General features: G+C 42.4%; 1 protein-coding gene and 1 pseudogene across 1 annotated transcript in view; both read right to left on the reverse strand.

Annotated features, from left to right (window-relative positions):
• Positions 1-10,259, reverse strand: part of LOC134367067 (non-histone chromosomal protein HMG-14-like) — a 69,778-nt pseudogene extending 59,519 nt beyond the window's left edge.
• OPHN1 (oligophrenin 1) overlaps positions 1-26,926 on the reverse strand; it is a 440,991-nt gene that overhangs the window by 362,163 nt on the left and 51,902 nt on the right. The gene's annotated exons all lie outside the window — the stretch shown is intronic.

Genomic DNA, 26,926 nt, shown 5'->3' on the forward strand with positions numbered 1-26,926 from the left:
ATGCAATAATAAAAGTATACATCAAAAGCACTGCAAATATAGAAGAGAGGTCATCTGACTGTGTTTGGGTGTGATGCAGAAAGCTTCACAGAAGAAATTCAAGCATGGCTGGCAAAGAGAACAGCACAGGCAAAAGATGGAGTCAACTGCATTTTCAAGTCATAATCCATTTGTTTTTTAAGAAGATAACTCAGACAAGAGGAGCAATTTCATAGTATAAAAATTGTGTTTAATGCTAAAGTACTTACAGATGAAATGATACAATGTCTGAGAATTTGCTTTGAGGTAGTCCAGGCCTGGGGAAAGGTACTGGATGAGGGGTGTAGATAAAACACATTGGCCATACTTAATAATTGTTGAATCTGGGCATGGGTTCATAGGAGGTCCTTATACTATTCTCTCTACTTTTGTGTATATTTGAAATATTCCATATTAAAAGTAGAAACAAAGTTAATTAAGTTTACAATGGAAATAATCTAAAATATTTAGTTGTAAGACCTATTTGGTAGTAAGATCTTATTTAGTAATAAATTGTGGTAGATAAATACAATGGAATATTAAGCAACATTTTTAAATGACAGCAAAATTTGTAATGACATGAGGAAATGTTCAATATATGTGATTTAGTAAAAAAGGAAACCATCAAAATCAGCATATACAGTATGTTCCAATTTTTGAGCAGGCTATAGAGTGTAGTGGTTAAAGTGTTGGATCGTTGGATCTGGAGCCTGACAAATCTGGGTTTCTACCACTCACTATGTGACCTTGGGCAAGGGAGATAATAATAGCACTTATTTATCATGAGGTTCTTGTAAGGATTAAATTGAGATAATGTATGTAAAGAACTTGAAAGCTTATTATTATTATTATTACCAGCTACATATGGGAGAAGGCACTGAAAAATAAGCAAAACATTGGAAACAATTTTAATGTCCAAAATAATGATTACATAAGCTATGGTACATTCATTGATTCATTAGATAAATAGTTATTACAGGCCCACTGTGGGCAAGACATCAGTAATATAATAGTCATCGAGACATAAATGACCCCTGCCCTTGTGCAACTTGCAGTCTGGAAAAGAAGGCAAATAAATAAACAAACAATAACATTAAAGAGCCATCACAGTGTTCACAAAAAATATCTGGTCAAGATGGCGTAATAGGTGGTTCCCAGCATCACGCTCTCCCACAACTCAACCAATTTACAACTATAAAAATGTACCATTAGCCAAGCTGGGGCTGCTGGAGCTCAGGGGAAGAGGAGTAGAGACCTAAAGAGTTCATGAAGGTGGGAGAAACCATGATGAGAGAAAGAAAAAACTGCTCTCAGCGTTTTGGGCCGCAGCTGTTTTAAGTCTCGAGCTGCTGAGCGCATGGAGCAGGAGCCAGCAGAAGCCGCAGCTGTGCCCTTCAGATGGAGTTACTTGGAGGCGGCAAGGGAGAAGAGGGTCGTGGTGGCCCCCAGGACAGCAAGACCACTAATAAGGTTCCCGTGGACCCACGCAGGAGCAAGGAGCCAGAACAACTGAAAAAGGGAGCCATTCAGAGGCCGGTGAGTCATCGCAAGGCACCAGCGCAGGGCCCGTCCCATGGGAAGTGTTTGGAGCACAGGCAGTGGGGCAGACGGGCCTGCTGGGAGAACACTGGGACACAGCAAGGACAGCCAACCTGCCCCCCAATCAGCGCAGGACCACTCAGAGGAGACTGGTTGGGAATGCAGAATTGCATGGGGAGCAGTTTGATGAAAAAACTCAGGCCCAGATCAGAGTTTCTACACAGTGCAGGTGCACCAGGTCTCTGGAGAGCCAGAAGTACCTATAAGGTCAACCATTAAACCCTGAGCGGCACAAAAAGCCTTCCGTAGGGAAACAGCAGCAAAGCAGCAATTTAGCTCAACCACACAGCTCAAGTACTGGTTCCCACAGGAAGGTCCCCCATGTTAGAAGTAAGCAAAGGACAAAAAATTAGTTCCAGCCCAGGCACACCAACAGCGCCTTGGGGCCTGCCTGGGAACGGGAGGTTTGGATCCGGGGACCAGACACCACTCCTATTTCCAGGCAAACTGCACCAACACCTTGGGGCCTGCCCAGGGACCGAAGGCATGGAGAAGGGGTCCAGACCTCTCTCCCACAATCAGGCACCCCACACCAGCCCCTTCAGGCCCGCCCAGAGGACCTGAGGCATGGAGAAGGGGACCAGACCCCCCTCCCACAACCAGGCACACCAAGCCAGCACCTCGGGTCCTGCCCAGTGACCCGAGGCATGGAGAAGGGGAGCTGACTTCTCTCCCACAACCAGACACACCATGCCAGCACCTTGGTTCCAGCCTGGGGACCCAGGGCATGGAGAAGGGGACCGGACCGCCTCCCACAACCAGGCACACTGAGCCAGTGTCTTGGGTCCCGCCCAGTGACCCGAGGCATGGAACTAGGGACTGGACCCTCCTCCCACAACCAGGCACACCACTCCAGCACCACGGGGCCTGCCTGGGGACCTGAGGCATGGAGAAGGACCAGACCCCCCTCTCCCACAACCAGGCACACTGCGCCAGCACCTCAGGTCCAGCCCAGGGACACAGGGCATGGAGAAGGGGACCAGACCACGCTCCCACAACCAGGCACACTGCGCCAGCACCTTGGGGACTGCCAAGTGACCCAAGGCATGGAGAAGGGGACCGAACCCTCCTCCCACAACCAGGCACACAGCACCAGCACCTCAGGGCCCACCCAGGGACCAGAGGCATGGAGAAGGGGACCAGACACACCCCACAACCAAGCACACTGCCAGCGCCAAGGAGCATGCCAAAAACATCACCTCCATATGGGTGGCCCACCACAGCCACCACAATAACCATGGCTGCTGCAAAAGTGGCTAGATGCCACAACCACGATGCAGCTGGTCCGCCAACCACTGCAGTGCATTCACACAAGGAGAGTCACCAGCAGAGACAAAGAAGAGAATGTCTCTCTCCATAAAGCCCATTTCAGAGTGACAGAAGAAGCATCTGCTCTACGATAATATTGGGGGACCTGATCACACCTCTCAGCATTGGACATATCATCTAGGCAACAAATTAACAGAGTAACTATGATTCTTTCAGAAGGAGAGAAGAAATCTAGGGTAATTAGATGGGGGAGGGGGGAGGGAATGGGGGAAAGGGAGGGATTGGACAAAAGGCATAAAGAATAATTATGATTTGTAACAATATATATGCTAGTAATATTGATTTGATCAACATATCTCAATGTTCAACCCCAAAAATACGTATAATCGATTTTGATTCAATAAATAAATAAAATAAAATAAAAATATTTAAGCATGTGGGGAAATGCTTATGACTTAAAGATATTGCATTAGTTTCCTAATGTGCTGAAACAACTTACCACAAACTTAGTGGCTTAAAATGACACAAATGAATTCTCTTACAGTTCCAGAGGTCAGAAGTCCAGAAAGGGTTGGTAGGGCTGCATTCCTTCCAGAGGCTCTAAGGGAGAATTAAGTTCTTGACTTTTCCAGCTACTAGAGGCTACCCACATTCCTTGTCTCCTGGTCACACTGCTAGACCACTGTTTCCATTGCCACATCATCTTTTCTCTATCTGACTCTCCTGCCTCCACCTTATAAGAGTCCACCCCAAATAATCCAGGATAATCTTCCCATCATGATCCTTAATCACATCTGCAAAATCCCTTTTGGTATGCAAGGTACCATATTCACAGGCTCTGGGAATTGGGACTTGGACATCTTTGGGAAGCCATTATTCTGTCTACCACAGACATAACTGTGAATAGAAAAAAACAATATGTAGAAATATACCAAAAATATTAGCAGTGGTTGAGTCTGGGTAATTAAATTATAATGAATATTTTTACATCTTTTTCTTCTTTTGCAATTTCTGAAATCTCGACTTTGAGCATATATAATTGTTTTTTAGATGAATACAAACACATAAACTCAAAAAGTACAAAGGGCATAGAGTAAAGTATAAGCCCCTTGTCCCTCAGCACCTTCCTGACCCCCCAACTATCTCCAGAGGCAACTACCATCAGCAGTCTCTTTTTCTTCCAGAGATACAGTATGCAATAATATGTCTGTCTTTCGTAGTCTGAATAATTGTCCCACAAAGATATCCACACCCTAATCCCCATAATCTGTGAATATGTTACCTTACATGCCAAAAGGGACTTTAAAGTTAAAGATCTTGAGATGGGGAAATCGATTATCCTGGATTGTCCAGGTGGGCCCAATGCAATCACAAGGATCCTAGTAGGAAGGAGGCAGCAATGTGACAATGGAAGCAGAGACTGGAGCTGCTCTTTAGAGATGGAGGAAGGACCCACAAGCCAAAGAATACAGGCGGCCACTAGAAGCTAAAAAAGGCAAGGAAACAGATTCTCCCCTTAAAGCCTCCGGAAGGAATCAGACATGCTGACACCTTGACTTTGGCCCAGTGAGAATGATCTCAGACTTCCGAACTACAAAACTGTAAGAGAATAAATTTATGTATTTTTAAGCCATAAAATTTGTGGTAATTGGTTACAGTAGCTAGGAAAAACAATATAAGGTATACATATTATCAAAAAATACACACACACACACACACACACACAAATGATATCATACAGTACTCTTTTACACTTTCCTTTTCTTCACTTATCTTGCAGATTACTCCATATAAATATATACTCATCTGCTTCATTCTTTTTAATAGCTTCATAGTGCTATAGTTTGAATGATTTGTTCCCATTGTGGAAAAAACAAAACAAACTGATTTTCCTCTGCACTCACACCACACTCAACACAGAATACTTCTGTGATCAAATGTGGGGGGATTTCTCCCCCATACCAAACAAGCAATCAGTCCTGGAGCAGACACCACCTAGATGTCCTCCACCCAGACTGGGTAATTTATAAAGAAAAGAGGTTTATTTGGCTCACAACTGTGGTACAGCTGCACCTGGCACCAGCCTCGGGCTGCTTCTACTTGTGGCAGAAAGCAGCAGGGCAGCCAGCTTGTGTAGAAAGAGGAAGCAAGAGAGAGAGGGAGGAGGTGCCAGGCTTTTTTCAACAACATCAAAAAAAAATGGATTAGCAGGAACAAATCCATTCCCCCACCCCCAGGGAGGGCATCAATCTATTCATAAGGGATACGGCCCCATGACCCAAACATTTCCCCACTAGGCCCCACCTCCCAACACTGTCACATTGGTTATCAAATTTCAACATGAACTTTAGGGAGACAGACATACCCAACCTATGTCAATTACAAAGGATATTTAAAGGGTACAAATAAATAGCCAGGTAAAGAGATGTCTAGGGTGAGGTCTGGAAGGGCCCAAGTACAGGAGCTTCTGTCCCCATGGAGTCAGGGTTTGCCGCCCTCCTGGCAAGTGAATGTATAAGCTCCTATGTGTTCCCTTATCCAGAAGCTTTCTGAACCCTGTCTTCTTGGGTTTTTATGGAGTCCTCATTATGTAGGTATGATTGTTTAAATCATTGGCCATTGGTGATCAATGTAACCTTCAGCCCCACTCTCTTCTTGCCAGAGGTTTGGGGTGGGGCTGAAAGTCCCACCCCTCAAATCCTGCCTTGGTCTTTCCAGTGACCAGTCCCCGTCCTGAAGCAACCTAGGGGCTGCCAGCCACCAGTCAACTCATTAGCATACAAAAAGACATCATTTTGGAGATTCTAAGGATTTTAGGAGTTGTATGCTAGAAAACAGAGACAAAGACCAAATATATATTTCACAATATCACACTCACACTCAGTTTTTCATATTGAAATTTGATCCCCAATGTGGCAGTGTTGGGGGGGGTGGGGCCGACTGGGAGGTATATGGGTCTTGGGGGTGGATACCTCATGAACAGATAAATGCCCTCCCTTGGGGGTGAATGAGTTCTTACTGTATTAGTTCCTATGAGAGCCGGTTGTTACAAAGAGCCTGGCAGCTCCACCCCCTCCCTTGCTTCCCCTCTCGCTATGTGGTCTTGCACCCACCAGCTGCCTGTGGCTTTCCATCATGAGTGGAAGCAGCCTGAGGTTGCACCAGAATAGCAAGCCAAATAAACCTCTTTTCTCTTTATAAATTACCAAGTCTCAGGCATTCTGTTACAACAACAAAAAACAGACTAATACACATAGTAGTTCATTTTATGGATGATAACATAAATTATTTAACCAGTGTAGGGACCAAGGGAAAACTCCCTCTTCACCCCTGAAGATTCATTAATAAAGATCACTGACAAGATCAGATCAATATGAAGAAAAGGCATGACAAATTTTATTATTTAACATGCTCGGAGAAGGCAAAGCACAGGAGAATCACTAGAAAGTAACGTCCCAATTTTCCACTGGGGTACAGAGCTTATATACCCATCTCCATAGGGAAAGGGAAGATGGGGATGCAGGAGTAAACGATTCTTAGGGGGACACAATGGGCCTGGAGAACACAATGGCCTGGGACAAAGTCTATTTGGCTCACAGAGCAGACAATAACTGTTAATAATTCTCTTTAAATTACTAACTGGGACTAAAATATATTTTATTTTTCACATTTTTACTCTCTTTTGGGACCGAAATATAAGACAATGTGGTCTGTGACAGAAGTTTGCCCAGATGTGTTGACAGACGAGTCTTTCTTCCTGTGATATGAGTTAAGTTAATGAAAACTCAGGGAAAGGACCAGAGATAAATGTCTTCTTCTTTGGGGAGTCTGGATATTAGGCAGAAAAGGGAATAGCTTCATCCTGTGCTCTGGAGAGAGACAGAAGCTTCAGAGATGGGAGGGCGGGGGAAGGTCAGGGAGACCTTGAGGCTGCTTTTTTATTCCAGCATGTCAAAGTACCATATTTGGGGGTAACAGCTTTCTGCACCCCAACACCAGTCTACAGTGATGGAAATTTAGGTTGTTTCCAGTCATTCATTCTTAGAAATGATACCACCTAGATCATCCTAGTACATACATGTTTTTGCACATGTATGGATATATTGGGTATATCTATAGAATAAACTCACAGAATTAGAAATCCTGGGCCAAAAGTACATGCATTTTTAATTTTGACACAAACTGCCAAACCCTCTCAATAGAGACTGTGCCAATTTCTACTGCAGCAATGCATCAGTGCCACTCATTTCTCTTTTGACTTTATTCATGATGCTCTTTTCTCATACAGAAACTTGAGTTTCACGTTGTCAAAGTTATCATCTTTTTCTTTTATTGCTTTTTAATTATGTACCATATTTTCGAAAGCCTTCTCCACTCTAAAATTAATTTTTAAATATTCCCACTTTTCCTAGAAGTTTTATGGCCCTATATTTCACATTTAAATCTTTGCTCTATCTTTAATTTACTTGGGTATTAAGCATGAGATATGAATGTATTAAATAAAAATTATAGGAAGCCACTGTTTTGGATTAAGTACCTACACAAGGCTCCCAAAGACCAGACTAAAAATCAAAATGGAGGCACCCCAGCTAAATTCCTTGTCACTTAGGTTGTGATCTGACCTTCCCACAAATCAGGAAAAAGAGATAACTGCCAATTTCCTGAACAAGCCAGTTTAAATCTTCAATAGGTATGATAATAAAGTTCCCTCTGCTTTAACCCTTACACAATAGAGATAGCCTGAAGTAACCTCATATTAATTAATCAGTTATTTTCCTACATTCTGTCTCCCTGTCTTCATCTTACAAGGAAACTCTGAAATGACCAAATTGCTTTTTGTTCTTTGCTTTTGCTTTCTTCAGCCTTTTCTGTCTCTAAATCCTTTGTTATTTGTAATAAACTTCAGAACACTTCTCAAACTGTATCTTTGGTATTTTCCGAGTTAATCCTCACATTTGGTTCTCAATAAACTTTACAAAACTTTTTCTGCCTCAACAGCCTTAATTTAGGTCAATAGATGCAAGTTTTTCACCCACTTAATGGCTACCAAGGTGTCCCATCAACCTCTGTTAAATAATTCATCTTTTCACCACTGATCTGAAATGCCATCTTTATCAGATAAGTTTGAGTTCGATCTATTCCTAGACTTTCTGGTCTGTTCCATTGATTTGACACTATTTTCACTATCGTAGCTTAATAACATGTTATCTTTTAGTCTGTGATAAAACTAGTCTTGCCTAATTACTCTCATTTCCTAATTTCTCTGTGTTTTCAAGCTTGCTTGTTTTTACATATAAATTTTAGAATCAGCTTGTCTAGTTAACAACAACAAAAAAACACTTGTATCTTTATTTCCACTGAGTTTAATTTATCCTAATAAATTTACTTAGATGAACTGATATTTTTATGTTATCTTTCTATTCAAGAATACGGTATGCCTTTCTATTAGTCTAAGTCTTTTATGTTCCTCAGTAATATCTTTTTCTTCATGTAGCTTTTTAGATATTGTTTAAGTTTATTCTTAGATATTTTCTCTTTCCTGTTGCACTTAAAATGAGGCCTTTCTTGCCATTATATATTCTGATTGTTACTAGTTTATATAAAGGCAATTGATTTCAGAATGCCTGAGGAATCTAGGATCCTTCTTTGAAGGTATATCCAGGATTCAGACCAATAGATTACTGAGGGTGGAGGCTGAGTGGTGGGACTTTGATGGGTCAGTATGGATCCAGGCTGTGGTGACTAGGTGAATCCACATGCCTGCTCCCTGTGTCCAGGGCAAGGGGACTTATGTGAGGGACATTGTAAAGCTAGGCTAATATCAGCATCGTGCTGACGCTGCCAATTGTGGAGCTCTTTTACCTGCCCGTAATCCTGCCCACTGGGCCAACTGTCGAGCTAGGGCTGGGCCTGGAGCTCACAGACCCCTCAAGCCCGTTGTCCAGACTGGATCACAAACCCTTCACATGCCAGTCTGGGACACCAGACCCCTTACAAACAGGTCATGAGCTAGGTAACTGGCAAACAGGTCCTCGGAAGCCGAAGTTTTGAAAGCATGGCTGCGTGGAGCAGCATTCACCCAAGGCAGTCACCAGCCAAAACCTCAGCGCCAGGCATGCACACAAACTCCACCCACACACAACTTGTTTACAAACAATGCTGCACCACCCCCAACCGGCCTGAGGTGAGAGGGACTGATTAAATTGTTCTATTTTCCCAACAGATATACAGGGAGTCCCTAACTCTGAATACTAGTGAGTACCCTGATCTTGCCCTGGGTAAGTAGTAACTGGCTGGAAGGTTATGCATTACTCCTCCCCCATTCCAGGAGAGCTTGCCCCACAGGCATGTGTCTCTGTCTTGACTGAGGGGCTCATGGAAACTGCAAATAACTGGATCCTGTCATTAATCTTCTCTAGGTAGCTAGTGAAAACTACCTCCTGGTTGTAAGCAGCTCTGGTCTTAGGAAAAACACCAGGACTGCTTAGCAAGAGCTGCGTTGGAACACCCTCCAGCACAGTTCACCCAAATTTCTTTAATCTTCTCTTAGCCTGTAATGCAAACTCTATTTAGATAAAATCAAAGCAACTATTAATGACCTTTTTCTTTTAATGTTTTTTTGCTTCTAACTTCTAATTGGTTATCAACTAGGGACATCAGGGGCTTGCTAAAGGATTCCCAGATTTTACAAAACAGGCCTCCCAAGTGTCCCAGGCCTCTTATAACTGAAGCCAATTACATTTCTCATGTGCAAGTCTACAGTTTCCCAGGTAGCTGAATCCATTTCCACACATTCTGAGAGTCTGTTTCTTTCTTTCTTTTTTTTTTTTTTTTTTGTCTGTAAGGTTAACTAGTTAACCCTTAACTCTCTTAATTCCCTGGGCTTCTTCTCTTTATTGCCACCATCTTCCTTTTATCACTGGCAGATCTAACACTGCTCTTCCTTGCTACTTTTTCTTCTTGATGGATCTTGGACATGACCAGTGCCATTTCACACACACTCAGCACAAAATGGCCATGAACCATTACTTTACAAGAGATCTCACAGTTTCTAAGAAATAGAAACTCCTCCACACCAACACCAAACCCCTCCCTAATTACGTCAGCCTTCTTTACAACCTATATAAGCCTTCCCACCCTGATGCCGATTGCTGCCCTCCATTTTGAGTGCAGCCCAGCAGATTTTTTTCCTTTAATAAAACTTGATCGGTACCCAGCGTTTCAGCTCACCTTCTTTCACTTTGGTGCCGAAACCCAGGAAGGGTCCTGGCCAGGACCTTCGGACGACCCCCTCTCTTGGGTTGATTGGGCCCCCGGTTGCCCTTCCCGGACCTGCCAAACTGGGTAGCTCCGGGACTCTCTCCTTTTGCCATTTCAGACCAACACGTCCACCATCGGTTTCAATTCAGGGTGAGTCAGTGGGTCTGTCCTACTTCTATGGGGTTCTCCCAATTACTCTCTCTGACTACTGCCTACATCCCAAAGACCAGACGCTCCTCTAGCCAGTCAGCAGCTCCTCTCTCGAAAAGAAAGTGCCCACCAACAAGGATGCTCCTTGGTGTTACTCTTCTTCTACTGGGACTGATCACCTCCTTTCTTACCCTCTAAATGGGATCCTCACAATCCAAACATCCATGCTCTATGCCTCTGGGGTATCTCCTTGCCAATTTCCTCAACGCTCTGTGCATCTGGGCTGTCTACAATCTCTCAGCCTCCAGGGAGACGGTAAAACCTGAATGCCTCATTTTCTACTGCAATCAGGTTTGGCCTAAATACAAACTAGACAATGGATCCCAGTGACCAGAAAATGGCACTTTCCACCTGGATACTCTGAGAGACCTAGGCAACTTTTGTCACCAAAATGGCAAAGCTGGACAGATTCCTTATGTTCAAGCCTTCTTCTATCTCAGATCGAGTCCTCTCTGTCAAAACTGTCCTATGTCTCAAATTCTCCTAGCTCATACCTGACCTCCCCTTCCAGACTCAGATCAATCTTTTGATCCATCAGACTGCTCTGCTCCCCGACCACCTCTTTATGCTCCAGATCCTCCACCAGCTCCTTCACCTTTTCCCTCTCTTTGTCCTCAGCCACCCAACCCCTCTCTTTCTTCCTTTTCATCAGGCAACAACCCCACCTCAGCTCCAGCTCCTTTATACTTCTTCTGTGAAGTGGCAGGGATGAAGGGAATTGTCCAGGTCCATATCCCATTTTCTCTTTCAATCTCTCCCAAAGCAAAAAATGACTGGGATCTTTCCAGTCTGACCCAGACATATATCTTAAGGAATTCAGATATCTCGCCGAGTCTTTTGATCTTCCCTGACATGATATTTTTATGATTCTCATGACTACTTTGTCCCCTGAGGACAGGGAGCAGGCCTGTATAACGGCCCAACAACAGGCAGATGAGGAACATGCCCAAAATAATAGGTGTCCTGTGTGAGCCATTGTCGTCCTTCACATGGACCCAAATCACATAATCCCAATCGTTTCTAACCCCTATACATTCTATGCACAATCCCAACAACAACCCATTTCTTCTCTGCACTTGGCCTCAAAGATACCTTTTTTTCTATCCCCTTTCACCCTTCCTGTCAAAACCTGTTCACCTTCACTTGGACTGATCCTGATATGTGCCGTTCCCAACAACTCACCTGCACAGTACTACCTCAGGGGTTTTGGGATAGCCCCCACTTCTTCAGCCAGGTTTTAGCTCGATACTTATCTGAACTTCCTCCATCCTCCAGCACTTTAATACAACATGTGGATGACCTCCTCCTTTGTAGCCCCTCCTATGAGGATTCACAGGCCCACACTTTTGCTCTCCTTAATTTCCTGGCCTCCAGGCAATATCGAGTATGCCCCAGCAAGGCCCAAATTTCTCCTCCTTCAGTCACCTATTTGGGAGTCCACCTCACCCCTAACACCAGAGAAATAATGGTGGATCACAAGAGTTTAATTTCTGAACTCCCTATTCCTACCACAAAGGGCGAAATCCTTTCTTTCTTGGGGCTTGCAGGGTATCTTCACCTACAGATTCCAAACTTTAGCATGCTATCAAAACCACTTTATGAGGCAAAGGGGATCCTGCCATTCCCTTAAATCCCACAAAGCCCATTCATTCTCCTTTCCAGCGATTAAAAGCTCCTCTCCTCACAGCCCCAGCTCTATCCCTCCCAAACCTATCTCATCCTTTTATCCTATACATCACCAAAATCCAAGGATTGGCGGTCGGGGTTTTGGGACAACAGGCAAGAGATATCTTCTCCCCCGTTGCATATCTTTCTAAACAACTAGACACCATAGCCCAGGGATGGGTCCCTTGTTTACGGGCCTTGGCAGCAGCTGCCCTTCTACCACAAGAAAGCTCTAAACTAACTTTTGGACAATAAACAGTCATTTGTTCCCCCATCATCTTCAAGACCTTCTCAGCCATAGATTCATGTCAATTTTCTCCCCTCCCCACCTACAAATTATCCACTTTACCTTCATTGAAAATTACCACTTCTCCTTTAAACCTTGCGCTCCCTTAAATCCAGCCACTCTCATCCCAAAACACTCATGATCCTTAGAACATAACTGCATGGAGGCTTTAGACCTCTTCCTCATTCCCTTTCCACACATCTCCCCACATCACAACATACATGGTTCATAGATGGGAATGCCACCTCCACACCCACCCCTGGGCAGGTTATGCCATAGTAACTCTAACACAAACTATTGAAGCTGCCCCCCTCGCCCTAACACCACTTCCCAACAGGCAGAACTCATTGCCCTCACCTGCACTCTCACTCTGACAAGTAAAAAATGAGTCAATATATACACTGACTCTAAGTATGCTTACCACATCCTACATACCTGTGTGGCCATATTGAACGAGAGAGGATACATGACCACTCAAGGAGGGCCCATAAAAAAAGGACATCTTATCAAGATACTTCTTGAGGCTGCACAACTCCCGAAGGAGGTTGGGGTTGTACACTACAGAGGACACCAAAACTCCAATGACTGCATAGCCCAGGGAAAGAAACGGGTGGATCTAACTGCAAAATAGGCTGCCCAATCACCAGGCCCCCACTCTTCCTCTCACACTTAGGTCCTTCTCATGGCTTCAACACCCTTACCCCAATACACACCCCAAGAAATACAACACTTCCAACAGTTGGGAGCACAGAGGAAGGACATCTGATATACTCTCTCAAGTCACTATGTCCTCCCAAACACACAAACTGAACAAATCCTTTTAGATTTCCATAATTCAGTTCATATAGGCTATGAACCCCTACTATGCCTTTTTCAGCCCTTATATCACTCTCCCCACATGGCCAAGTTACTTAAATCACTCAAAATTGTTCTTTGTGTACTTGTTGCTCCAATCAAGGTGGTCTCCAAGTTTGGTCCTTTCCCACCCACCAGGCCAGAGGATACACTCCTGGTCAGGATTGGCAAATAGACTTTACTCACATGCCTCCCCACAAAAGGACATGCTATCTTCTAACCTTAGTAGATACCTTCTCAGGTTGGGTTGAGGCTTTTCCCTGCACTTCAGAGAATGCTACAGCAGTAACGCATGCTCTCACCTCAGAAATCATCCCTCATTTTGGCTTGCCCACCAGCCTCCAGTGTGATTATGGCCCAGCATTCATTTCCCAGATTATACAACTCACAGCATAGGCATTACTTATCAAATGGGACTTACATATACCATATCAGCCTCAGTCATCAGGCTAATAGAAAAAGCCAATCACCTCATAAAAACACACCTCACCAAGCTATCCATGGAACTTCACCTCCCTTGGATCCAACTTCTCTCTCTAGCACTCACTCACTTGCGAGCTGCCCCCTGCAAACCCACAGGCCTCAGCCCCTTCGAACTTATGTATGGTAGACCCTTCACTCTCACACCTCTCCCTTCCTGTTCATCGTCTTTAGGCCAGTATCTCCCTACTCTTTTGCTCATTTGGGCTCTTCTTCGAGAACAGGCCAACCTTCTATTACCTCATCCTTTCCCCACGACCTCCTCATATTTTAAACTGAGCCCAGGACAGCAACTGTATATTAAAACCCAAATCCCAAAGCCCCTCTCACTATGTTGGGAAGGGCCTTATACAGTACTTCTCACCACCCCCATGGCAGTAAAGGTACTAGGAAAGGCCCCTTGGTATCACTTATCATTGGTAAAACTAGCACCTGAGATTTTACCCAAAGAATCTGTTAACACCAAGCCAGAGGTATCCCTCTGCTCAACCCCCAACCCAACATCTCCTTACACTTCATCTATTTTAGGACCCACAGAATTGAAAATCTACAGGACCTCCACTCTTCCCCCAATCCTAGAAGAAGGATGATCTTTCCCCCAGCGATTATCCTCTCACTCTTGAGGCCCACTTTGCATCCTTCACACAGGAGCTGCTCCAAGACTGGTCCTGACCTGCCACCTCATGTTGAAGACATCCTTGAGTGGGTAACTGAATTAGCCTGGCAGGGCACCCTCTGTGGTTACACCCCGACGAGGTTACCCTCTTCTTTTTCCGACTATGCACACTCTCAACCTCTCAGCCCCTGAATGCTTGCTTTTCTCGTCCCCTTGCTTCTTTTCCTAACAGAGACATATGCCACACCCTGTTCACAATGTATAACCAAGGTCTTGGTGGATGGAAGGACACTTTCCAACCTCCTGAGTCTGCCACCCAGAATCTTTGGGAAACCCTACAGGACACATTCACATCCCTGACATCCGTTCCCACAACATGCTATGGCCAGACAACTGCCACATCATGTTCTTATGGGGGCAAAAACTACTGGATAGCTCTTTCCAAAGGGGATTCTGCTGGAGTCCTGTGCCCCCACCGAAAAAACATTTCTGCTTCACCCAAACCACTCACCTAGGCTATAGTGATGGGGGAGGACTTCAGGACAAAACATGTCAGACTCCTAACCATGATGGGACTTGTCCTTCTTGGTCCCTGCCTCTTTCAGTGTTTCTCTAATTTCATACAGGAATGTATGCAGGCTTTCACCAACCAAAAGGTCACCAAATTGTTCCTGGGAGGAGGATATCATCCCCTGAGAACCGTCGACCCTTCCCCAGAAGAATACTGCCTACCCACACAAAACCAATACACCGCCACCTAAATGTTTTATTTTTTTCATATTTTTGCCCATCTCCAGCAGGAAGTAGCTTCAGAAGAAAGAGACCCTTGCCCCTTTTCCCTTCTCCCTATACTTAAAAGGCGGGAATGATGGACCTTGGATGTGAACAGCACCATCTTGGATGTGACCAGTACCATATTACACACACTCAGCACAAAATGGCCACCAGCCTTTCCCTTACAAGAAACTTCCTGGTTTCTGAGAAATAGGAACTCCTCCACACCAGCACCAAGCCCCTCCCTGATTACATCAGCATTTCTTACAACCTATATAAGCCCTCCCACCTTGATACCAGTTGCTGCTCTCCATTTTTAGTACAGCCCGGCAGATTCTTTTCCTTTCAGTACCTGGCGTTTAGGCTCATTTTCTTTCACTTCTCAGATAAGGTTCCTTCCATCCTCCAACATTAACAAAAAGGTGATTTAATAATCTTGCTTCATGATATACAAATTCAAGGCAATCCCCATCAAAATTCCACTGACATTTTTCTCAGAAATGGAAAGAAATATCCAGACATTTATATGGAATAACAAAAGACCATGCATATCCAAAGCAATGCTGAGCAAAAAACATAAAGCTGGAGGCATAACACTACCTGAATTTAAACTACAAAGCTATAATAACCAAAACAGTATGGTACTGGCATAAAAACAGACACACTGAATAGAATAGAGAATCCAGAAATCAACCCATACACCTACAGCCATCTGATCTTTGACAAAGGCACCAAGCCTATACACTGGGGAAGAGACTGCATCTTTAGCAAATGGTGCTGGGAGAACTGGATATTCATATGCAGGAGAATGAAACTAGACCCATACCTTTCACCATACACTAAAGTCAACTCAAAATGGATTAAAGAATTAAATATACACCATGAAACAATAAAACTTCTTAAAGAAAACACAGGAGAAACACTTCAGGAAATAGGACTGGATACAGACTTCATGAATACGACCCCAAAAGCACGGGCAACCAAAGGAAAAATAAACAAATGGGATTATATCAAACTAAAGAGGTTCTGCCCAGCAAAAGAAACAATTAACAGAGTTAAAAGACAACCAACAGAGTGGGAGAAAATATTTGCAAAATATACATCTAACAAAGGATTAACATCCAGAATATACAAGGAACTCAAACAACTTTACAAGAAAAAAACAAGCAACCCAATTAAAAAATGGGCAAAACAGCTAAGTAGGCATTTCTCTAAGGAAGATATACAAATGGCCAACAGACAAATGAAAAAATGCTCAACGTCAATCAGCATCCAGGAAATGCAAATCAAAACCACACTGAGATACCATCTCACCCCAGTTAGGATGGCTAAAATCCAAAAGACTCTGAACGATAAATGCTGGTGAGGTTGCGGAGAAAAAGGAACTCTCATACATTGTTGGTGGGACTGCAAAATGGTGCAGCCTCTATGGAAAATGGTACGGAGGTTCCTCAAACAATTGCAGATAGATCTACCATATGACCCAGCAATTCCGCTGCTGGGAATATACCGAGAGGAATGGAAATCATCAAGTTGAAGGTATACCTTTTCCCCAATGTTCATCGCAGCACTCTTTACAATAGCCAAGAGTTGGAACCAGTCCAAATGTCCATCATCGGATGAGTGGATATGGAAAACGTGGTATATCTACACAATGGAATACTACTCAGCTATAAAAAAGAATGAAATACTGCCATTTGCAACAACATGGATGGATCTCGAGAAAATTATATTAAATGAAACAAGTCAGGCACAGAAAGAGAAATAACACATGTTCTCACTTATTGGTGGGAGCTAAAAATAAATAAATAAATTCACACACACACAAAAAAAACGAGGGGGGAAGAAGACATAACAACTACAATTCCTTGAAGTTGATACGACAAGCAAACAGAAAGGACATTGCTGGGTGGGAGGGGGGAGAGGGAGGAGGGAGGGAGGTTTCGGTAATGGGCCACAATAATCAAACACATTGTATATCAACAAAATAAAATTTAAAAAATTAAAAATAAATAAATAAATAAATAATCTTGCTTCAGGTAGGGGGGCTGTCAAGAGAGACTGGGAGCCAGTCCTGGAGCCAGCTATTTCCTGATCAGACCATCTATAGGAAAACAATTGGAGCACAAAGTGCTGCAAAGAAACTGAAGCTGTCTTTGATTTTATGTTGTGTCCTGCCTTTTCTCTCCTTTTCCTTTTACTAGCTATTTATATGGTAATATCTGTAGAAGACACTTTTATACTTGCTCATGACTGCATGTATGACCACTGTCCTCAACTTATATTCTATTCAATGATAGAAACATTACTGACAGACCAGGCTCGGCATGCCCTCTCATGCTGAACAAATGACCTGAAAGTCCAAAAGTTGGTTCAGGGATTGGAAGGTTTATCCAGATTACCGGTACTCAACTAAATGTCTAACCAAGCAAACAAACAAAGAGAAAAGAGACAGTGGGGTCCAGTTTATCTTTGTCCCAATCAGCAAGGCCAACCTATTCCACGGACACAGTAATTGATAAAAGCTGTCAGCACAAAGAAGAAAAGTACCGCCTAGATTTAATTCAGATAAACAAAGCATAGCTGCGAGCCCTTCAAGGAGCACCACCTATACAGAACAGCAGAAGAGGGCTCAGAAAATCAGAAACAAAGCATAGCCAGGAGCTCTCCAAGGCATACCTACATAGTAGTGGACACAATCCAACCAAACAGCAGAGAGTGCTCAGAAAATCAGAGAAAGGTAAAGAGAATTTTAGTGGCTTCCGGACTTCCAGTCACTGCACAGCATGGGAATGAATCCCACCAGTCTCATGAATACCCTGTCAGGGGGAACCTGCTCAAGCAAGGTCTCCATGGTCTAGGACTGGCCTTCCCATCTCTGCAAGTTACCCATCAGGGCAAGCTGCTGCTGGCCAGAGGGAGCATGCTTCTCACAGGCTGAGAGGAGTGTAAGCTGTAGTTGTCTGACAGTCACTTTAAAGAGGAAGAAAAGGGGAAAAGGAGAGTAAAAGAGAATAAAGCATTGCCTTGTCAGAACTTAGGCTGTAGACTCCAGGAGAGATTTACCAGCAGCAGAGACATGGGAGCAAAAAAGCCCCAGTGGCCACTTGCCTCTTGCAGCTAGAATCTTCTCTGGTGCCCAAAGCTTTCCAATTTTCACCAGTGACTAAATTAGGCTCTTAGATTCCAAAGTCATAGAAATGAACAATGTACCCAGCAGTAAAGCAAGCAATGCTTTATTAAAATAGGAGATAGATTTATGCATAAGGTGGGTAGTGACAGCAAAGCTAGCCCCCCAAGGGAATCTGTTCAAGGTCATTTATAGGGAAAGGAGTTAAGGGGTACAAGCCAGTGTCACTAGAGGTGGTCCATTCTGTTCTTCCTGGTTGCATCATGGGTGCATGCTCACTAGGTCCAAGATGGCAGTGATATTCATCATTGTCACCCCAGGAGGGTCATGTAGCAGTCACCTTGAAGCTTTGTGCACAGGTGGGAATTCCTAAAGGGGTCTTAAGGTTAATCTGTAACTTTTACAATTACGGTAAAGAAGCCTTGGGGATGGGTTTTGCAACTCAGTAAATATCTGCTTCCTCTCTTATCATAGTCTACTTTACTAGGGAGGCTCATGGGATAATCATTTGCCCTGGAAGCCTCATGACTGAGGAGTGGAAAAGTAATAAAGTGTCCTCTGCAGAGAAAATGGAGTCAGTCTGGTTCACAGGCCTAGCCCTACTCTGTTTCAGAAAGACCCACATAATGATCACCCTCTTCCACAGTGCCCCAATGCTTGAATATTTTAGTTATTCATCTGCTACTCCATTAATTGATTTCAGGTGCAACTATAATAACCCTGTGGAATGGTTTACAAAGATTTCAAGCCAACATATCTTTTGCTGAAAATTTTCAAACCCACAAAATGTTCTCCAACCCCTTCTATGTGTTCCACTGCTGTGGTGATGATTCATTTAATGGTGGGAAAGAAACCATATAAGACCATAGGGCTATCGTGCTTATAAAGAAGTCACTGGCTCTGATTTGTCTGCCTTGAATGAGGATCACATTTACACAGCATCAGAGAGCTAAGGCCCTAACCTAGTGACAATGTGCTGCCTCAGACTATGAATCAGGAAGGCTCCTCGATGTATATAAAATCTAATCTAATCTAATGCCCAATCTTTTCCACAAAACTAGTCCTCTCCAAGATCCCCCATTGCAGAGAAAAATGCCCCATCATCCATCTAGAGTCATCCTTGAGACCTCCCTCATCTTCCATATCCAATCCATTAACAAGTCACATTTATGTAAACTTCTAAATATCTCTTTTAAACAGTTCTCTCCATCTCCATCCTCATTCAAGCCATCATTATCTCTCAAACGCACTACTGCAACTACTACCTAACTAGTCTCCCCTCATCCATTCTTGCCCATCTTGAATTCATTCTCCACTGTGCTGCCAGACTTAGCTTGAAATCTAAATCACATCATTTGAATCTTCCTGTTTTAAACTCTCTGATGGGTTCACACTGTATCTCCCTAGCATGGCCTACAGGCCCTGAGTGATCAAGCAACTACTTCCAACCACACTGGTCTTCTTTCAGTTCTTTGAAGGAGAAAAAATGCAAGCTCTTTGCAACCTCACAGTCTTTGCACACACTGTTCTCTGCCTGGAATATTCTTCCCAATCCCTACCCATATCTATGTGTGGTTGGTACTTTCTTAAGCATTCAGTCCTCAAACTAAATGTCACCTCTTCTGAGAGGTCTTCTGTGACAACTTTACCAGTAGAAAGTTCCCTTCTGTTACTCTCTAAGCCTTTGTTTATTCCTATCACAGTTTTTATTACAACTTACCATTATTTTGTCTACTTACTTGTTTTTTGTCTGACTCTGCAATATAAATTTCCTGAAGGCAGAGACCATGTTAGTCTTGTTTATCATACATCCCAGTGCCTAGTATATAAAAGGTGCCAAACATGCACCTCTTAAGAACTAACATACTGACTGAGCCCAACACTTCCTCATCCCTTTCCTTTGCCCTTTTCCAGCAGCCTGGATTAGGTTTTTGCTATATTCTTTTCATAAAGTCTTTACCATGAGTGGTAGATAGTAGTACTGTTCACCAAATATTGATGATTCTTCCTTTAAGGCACCTTGCATAATTGCATTTCCCTGCCTTCTCCAAAGGCAGCTATGGCCATGTGACTTGCTTTGGCCAATGTAATATAAGCAAAAGTAATGCATATTATTTCCAGTAGAAGCTTTAACAGCCATAGAGCAAACCATCGTGTTCTTTTTTTCCCCGTGCCCCAGTGATCATAAAAGCATGTATGAAAATGGAGCTTCCACCATCCTCAGCCCCTGAATATCTATGATAAGCAGAGACCTCAGCCAAACCTCCATGGATATGTATGATGATCAAGAAATAAACCTTTGTTGTTATAAGCCACTGATATTTTGGTGGTTAGTTGATACTGCAGCATAATGTAGACTATCCTCACTAAGTTTTCACTGATTGTTAATACTAGATTCACAAGCAGGTTTTTTTTTTTTTTTGCAGTAGTCCACCCTTTTCCGTGGTTTCACTTTCTGTGATTCCAGTTACCTGTCACCAACCATGGTCCGAAAATGTTAAAAGAAAAATTCCCGAAATAAACAATTCGTAAGTTTTAAACTGAGCACTGTCCTGCTCTGTCCCACCCAGGACATGAATCATCCCTTTGTCCAGTATATCCACACTGTATACACCAGTTAGTCATTGACATCATCTGCTCATGACGTCCAACCATTGACAATGTCAGGGCTTAATGATCCAGGTTCTCCCAAAGCAGATGATCCTTCTTCTGACGTATTATCAGAAGGTCAATAGTAGCCTACATCATTCACCTCACTTCATCTCATCATGTAGGCATTTTTTCATTCTCACACATCACCACAAGAAGGGTGAGTATAATACAATAAGATATTTTGAGAGAAAGGCCATATTCACATAACTTCTACTGTTATAATTGTTCTATTTTATTATTAGTTGTAGTTTCTTACTATGTTTAACTCATAGATTAAACTTTATCAAAGGTATGTATGTATAGGAAAAAACTTAGCATATGTAGGGTTTGGTACTATCTGCAACTTGAGGCATCCACTGGGGGTCTTAGAACGAATTCCCTATGGATAATGGGGGACTACTGTAATGCCCTCATCTTCTGCACTTGCATTCAACCTCCATCCCAGATACGTTTATACAGCCCCTACTTCCCAGTGGATATTAGAACTTCACCATTCATGACTATGACAAAGACAGAATTCTTAGACAGGGTCTCAAATAATTTGGAGAAAGGTTTTTTTTATACACTAATCACAGTATGAATGTAGCTGATTAGTCATAAGAATATCTTATCTTAAAAAGCTAAAAAAAAGTAGAAAATTTAGGACCATTATATGGAAAGAGTTACACAATACAACTAAAAGTCACTGAATGTTTATTATGAACCAGGCACTATGCTAAATGGCATCAGATATACAATGATAAATCAGAACCAATCTCTCACCAGGGAAGGAAGAGAGATATTCACAAATACAGCTGACTTAATAACAAGACAGATGGCTATAAGTGCACTATAAACAACGCATAAGTGACCATCAGGGGACAAAGTACTAATTCTAACTGAGAAGACGTCCCAAAGGTGGTAGCATTTGCGCCTGGCCTAAAAAGATTCCAGATAGACTACCGGAACAATAAAAAAAGCTAAATAAAACACTACTCAATTCCACACATACTTTCTGAAAGCCTGATATATGCAAAGCTCTAGAATTAAATTGCTCAGTAACACTGCTGCAGGGAACCCTAAGCATTTTCTAATTGTTAAGCTTTCCCTTTTCCACTTGAGAAACTCTATGCTCCACTGTAAACTCTGGCCCCTGCCATTTACCCTGCTTGCTTCTTGGGCCTGCCCTCTATGAGATAACAGCGCGCGCACACACACACACACACACACACACACACACACACACACACACACACGGCCAGAGGCAAATTAGGCTCCTAAAGTGACCAATGGACTGTGTCCCATAATCAGACACACACACACACACACACACACACACATACACACACGGGGCCAGAGGCAAATTAGGCTCCTAAAGTGACCAATGGACTGTGTCCCATAATCAGACACACACACACACACACACACACACACACACACACACACACACACACACACACACACACACACACACACACACACACACACACACACACACACACACACACACACACACACGGGGCCAGAGGCAAATTAGGCTCCTAAAGTGACCAATGGACTGTGTCCCATAATCAGCCAATCCAAATTAGCAGGACAGCATCCCTCATTTACATAAGAAGACCTGAATGAGAACCTAGGAGGGAGAAGGGTGGGAATTTAGGATAGATAAGGGGGTCTTTTCCTTTGTTCTGGGAGACACTGGCTAGGAGTTCTTGCTCCCCAGTGCCCTCCTTGCTTGCAATCAAAAAGAGGCGCCGTAAGACTGAACAAAGAGCTGCAAGAAAAGAGCTATAAAACTACAACACTGACGCAGGTCTTGGATTCCTCTGTACATTCACCCCACAACAACACAAAGACTACTAAAAGACAGCTTTTGCCAGAGCATACAATGTACTAATAAAGATGAGTGCATAAATATCTGTAATATCAAGCATCATAAAAACATCATGAAATGTAGATTGTCCTGAGAGTTCAAATGAAAAACTCACATTCAATTGGGGAGATCTGAGAGGAATGCAAGGAAAAGGCAGGATGTGAGATGGGCCTTGCAGGATGGGAGGATTTCAACAGAGATGGCTGGAGGCAAGAGTTTCCAGAAAAAAAGAATGCTCTGAACAAAAAGTAGTGAGGAGGAACAGAGCTGAGCATAGGTTTGGAAAACAATAAGGAGTCCAATTTAGCTTGACAGCGTAAGATATAAAGGGATGTAGCAGGAGATGAGATTAGAGAAGACAGTTGGGCCCATAATCCAGAAAAACTTCAAGGTGAGGCTGAACACCCTTTTCTTGAAGAAGGTGGCAGTATGGGAAGCCACTGCATATTTCTGAACAGGAAGTGCATGATAGGTGCTTTGGTTTGGAACAGTTAATCTGGAATAGGTATATGATGAACTGAAGGAGAAAGAAATAGACAGTTGGGGATTAGTGTTTGCACAGGCAAAAAGTAACAAAGGTTTGAAATGCAGCAGGGAGAGGGGCAAGAGAAAGGTGGAGATAAATGCAAAAGATACTGCTGGAGGCAAAACTACCAGACTTGACCATTTGTTAGATGGGACGGAAGTAAGAAAGGAAAGAAAGAAGGAAGGAAGGAAGAAAGAAAGAAAAAGAGAAAGGAAGTAAGGCTGTCTTGAAGGTTTCAAGTCTGGCTGACCGGCAAGGCTAGGGATACCAGGAACCAAAATATGGAAGTCAGTAGGATGTGGGGAAAATGCTTTAGCTGGGTTTTGACTCAAAGCAAAGACAAAGTAAATAATGACTAAATGTCAGGTTTGCAAATGATTCCGTATATTTTCATAATAAAAAGGGCCAAGATAAGTTCCACATATGGCCAAGTAGTTTTTAAGCTCTGGAAATCAAATGAGCACTATGGACTCTCTGACTCTCTCTCTCTCTCTCTCAGAAAGACAAACATAAGCACCTTCTCATACATTACAATATAAAATTGGGTGGGGGGAGGTTTTCACAGAACTCCTAATAGAGAGTTGCAATTGTACAGGAGTATCTAAAATAAAGATTCAACATTTTGATAGCCTGCCTAGAAAGAATGATAGTGTCCTACAAGACTGGAATTTGAACAAGCCATCATTAAATTACAAGTGGGTGAGATGGGAAGACAAAAAAAAACAAAGCCAATTAAGAATTAAGATAACAGTCCCAGCTGCCAAATGTCCCTGTGTGGAAAAAGAGCACAGCCACCAAACGTTTCAAGTCTACAGACTCTAGCAGTAGTCTTTACTCAGGAATCTATGGTTCTGGGAGTTTATCTTGGAAGCTTTCATGCCACTAGCCTCAGAGTCCAGATACAGAACTAGTGTCAAATGCCTTTAACTTTAGTGGAACAGAATAATGACACAATCCTTAGAGAAAGAAAAAAGGCACCAAATAAATTGAAAAACCAAGTCCAAAAAAACTCGGTTCAGGGAGACACAACTCTTGGTAGAAAGTATTTCTAGAGAAAAGTGCTATATTTATTACAACAGAAACATAAAAATCATATGCCTTTTTTGGAATTGCTACTTTTTCCCTACAGATCAGCAGTTTTTTGCATGTGTGAAGACGCATTTTCTTTTCAAAGGTGATGTTGAAGTTTCTGCTTTCCATCTACAGAAATCTAAAGGGGACTCAGTGCTCAGCAACTAAATCAAAGAGCAATTGTGCCTTTCAACTTGACAAAATAAACTTCCCTATCACAGACCTACTGCCTCAGAGACTCACAGAGCTGTGCCAATTGGTGGTTTCTTCATATATGCCTGTGTGCAATCCTAGGCACAAGAGCAATGTTGCTCAACATTCAGCATTCTGAACTCTAAGAAATCAGGTACTGAATGAGACACACAGGGTAGGGCATTTACTCAGCAAAGAGACAGCTATACCACATAGGCTCAAGGTAAATTCTAAAAATGCCACAATCATGTCTGAGGATCTCTGGAGGGATGGCACAGAGTAGTAAGAGGGGAGGAAATGAGATACTGAATGCAGAGTCACAAAACCTGGATTCAAGTGTCAACTTTACCGCTGGGTAACTTTGTATATGTAAGTCATTTAGCTTCTTTATTTGTACAACAAGTGTAATGATAACAACCCTACCTATTTCAAGGAAATGGTATGAGAGGCTAAACTGGTACAGACATTATGGAAAACAGTATGGTGGTTCCTCAAAAAATTAAAAATAGAATTACCACATGATCCAACAATTTCACTCCTGGGTATATATCCCAAGGAATTCAAAGCAGGATCTCAATGAGGTATTTGCACACCCATGTTTATCACAGCATTATTCACAATAGCCAAGAGGTGGAAACAACCCAAATTTGCATTGACATATGAATGGATAAACAAAATGAGATATATGCATACCATGGAATAATTATTCAGTCTTAAATGGAATAATTATGCAGCCTTAAAAAGGAATGAAATTCTGAAACATGCTACAACATGGATGAACCTTGATGACTTTGTAATAAGTGAAATAAGCCAGTCGCAAAAGGACAAATAACTGTGTGATTCTACTCATATGAAGTACCTAAAGTAGTCAAAATCATAGAAATAGAAAGTAGAAAGGTGGCTGTCAAGGCCTGGGAGGAGGGGAATTAGTGTTTAGTGGTTGTAGAGTTTCAGTGTTGTAAGATGAAAAAGTCCTGGAGATCTGTTGCACAACAATGTAAACATACTTAACACCACTGAACTGTAAACTCAAAAATAGTTAAGATGGTAAACTTAATGTTATGTGTTTTTTACCACAATTTTTAAAAAAAGAATTGGTATAAGATGCAAGTATGATCATAAAAGTGATGCACATTATTTACTCTGAAATAATAACATCCTATATAAATCTACAGCATTTGTTTGTCCATCATCTATCCCCCTATTCCACTCATTAGTCTTCAAGATGATTTTCTTCCTTCTCTATCTTGGCACAGCTACATTCCTGCATTACAGCTGAGATCAAACCTATACACACCTGGGATTTCCTAGATGTCAGCAGAAGAGCTAGAAGGGGCCCAAATCCCTATCCTGTTGGAAGCAGAAGCTGCTGCAAAATAAGTGATTTTTATCTTCATCATTCTAGGTGGTAGATGAGATTTCACAGAAGATGCAATCAACCTGAGGTGGGTGAAAAGGAAAGAGTGTCCACATTCCCATTTTTTTAACCTTTAACTCATTTTATGTACATCTTTCAATCAAGAGATGAAACCTTTGGGACAAGATGTGTTGAGGGAAGCAATAAGATATTACTGCAATGGTCCAGTGATAACTAAATGCAATTCATAATCCCAGACTGTTTCCCAGACCAGAAAATGAAACAACTATAAAGGAGAATTATAGCTATTGAGACAAGTAGTGAAATTTGAACATAGACTTTAGATTATAGTATTATATCAGTCTTAAATTTCCTTACTTTAATAGTTGTACTGTGGGTATGTAATAAATAGCATTGTTCATGGGGAATACATGCTGAAAGATTTAAGGGAAAGGGTCATGATATATGCAACTTACTCTCAAATGGTTCAGAAAAATAACAATATAGAAATATTCAGAGCAGAATAAGGGAGATGAAGAAAAATGTTAACAATCAGTGAATGTGAATGAATGATACACTGAAGTTCTTTGTACTATTTTTGTAACTTCCCAGTAAGTCTGAAATTATTTCAATATAAAATGTTTTTTAAAATAGTTAATGGTCCAGAAATCAATAGATCTGGGTTCTTAGCTATCATGTGTCCCTTGGGCAAGTTGCTTGGCACCTTTCAGTTCAATATACTCACATGGTAATATGAGCGTAATAAAGCCTGTATGCCCTATCTCCTTTCCAGAACTGTTCCAAAATACAAAGCACAATAATGCCCTCTTGGAAGACTTGGAAAAAAACGTAAGCTTTAGACTCAAAAGACCTAGATTTAAATTGGTCTACCACTTATATGAATGGATTGGTCACTGATCCAATCTTAACCCTCAGTACTCCCATCTGTAAAATAGTAACAACAATTTGTACCTCAATGGATCATTATGCAGGAGGGGAGAGAGGTGGTGGGAGGAGAAGTACTGGACTAACAGGTACAAAACTATGCTATCTACCCTAAGTGAATCATTCAGCAGTATATGCACGTATTGAAATAACACACTGTACTCCACAA

The sequence above is a fragment of the Cynocephalus volans genome, chromosome X, assembly GCF_027409185.1.
Source record: "Cynocephalus volans isolate mCynVol1 chromosome X, mCynVol1.pri, whole genome shotgun sequence".
Classification (NCBI taxonomy): domain Eukaryota; kingdom Metazoa; phylum Chordata; class Mammalia; order Dermoptera; family Cynocephalidae; genus Cynocephalus; species Cynocephalus volans.